Here is a 1,276-nt window from a genome sequence, read left to right as displayed (position 1 = left end):
TATTGTTATTTTTATTTTTGAAAGAAATGAAAATATATTTTTATTCAGCAAGGACACATTAAATGATCAAAAGTAATTACATCAAATCAATGCTGTTCTTTTGAACTTTCTGTTCATCTGTGAATCCTGAAAAATAAAATGCATCACAGTTTCCACAAAAATATTGTGCAGCATGACCGTTTTCACCATTGATAATAATCATAAATGTTTCTAATAATCAGCATATTAGAATGATTTCTGAAGATCATGTGACACTGAAGACTGGAGTAATGATGCTGAAAATACAGCTGCACATCACAGAAATAAATTACAGTTTAACACATATTCACATAGAAAACTGCTATTTTAAATTATAAAAATATTTTCACAATTTTTACTGTATTTTTGATCAAATAAATGCAGCCTTGTGGACCATAACAGACTTCTTTTGAAAACAAAACATCTTACAGACCCGCACTTTTGAGCAGTGCTGTATATTTATGACTGGAGGCTTCGGGACACTAAACATAAAGAGAGTCAGTCTTGACAGATTTTGAGTTTCATGACATGGCGTGATCTGTAAGATCTTCAGTTTGTTCCTCAGGTGTTTACAGTCAGTGCAGCTCAGAGACAGACAGCAGCTGTGTCCAGAATGAGAGGAATGACACCCTTTGATCTGCTTTATGTTGAATCTAATGCTGCAGATTTTCATACGTTCACACACGAGCGCTCAGAGATTCAACAGTTCAACATGATGTGTGTTCAAGGCTGTTGCAAAAGTGTCCTCAGAGAGAGGGGATCCCATCATGAACAGCATTAGAGAAGGTTTGTCTCTGTTGAGGCTCAGTTCAAGAATCAGAAAGGCAGCGTGTGCTTCATTACAGACGACATGATGATGCTGAGACACGTCCTCTAGTGGTCTGTTAAGATCTACACACACTCAAACACAAGCACTGGAGGCTGAATTCAGCTAAAATCCACTTCAGTTCACTCTATTCATTCATTACCCATGAAGAGATTTTAGGAGTATTTTAGTGAACAGTCATTTATCTTTCATGCTGTTTTAGAAATTAGTATTACATGTCAGTAATCAATATGGGATTTCATCTTTTATTTCAACTTCACCTGGACTTTTTTTTTATATATAATAACTAAATAAATACTGTATTGTGAATTTATAGCTGTCGTAGTTATTTATTAAATAATATATTAAACTGTAATATAATACATCATAAATTAACATTTTATATATATATATATATATATATATATATATAAATCATAATTGTAATCAATT

Source organism: Sinocyclocheilus anshuiensis, unplaced genomic scaffold, assembly GCF_001515605.1.
Source record: "Sinocyclocheilus anshuiensis isolate Anshui unplaced genomic scaffold, SAMN03320099.WGS_v1.1 scaffold546, whole genome shotgun sequence".
NCBI lineage: Eukaryota > Metazoa > Chordata > Actinopteri > Cypriniformes > Cyprinidae > Sinocyclocheilus > Sinocyclocheilus anshuiensis.
Note: the sequence above shows the minus strand (reverse complement) of the source record.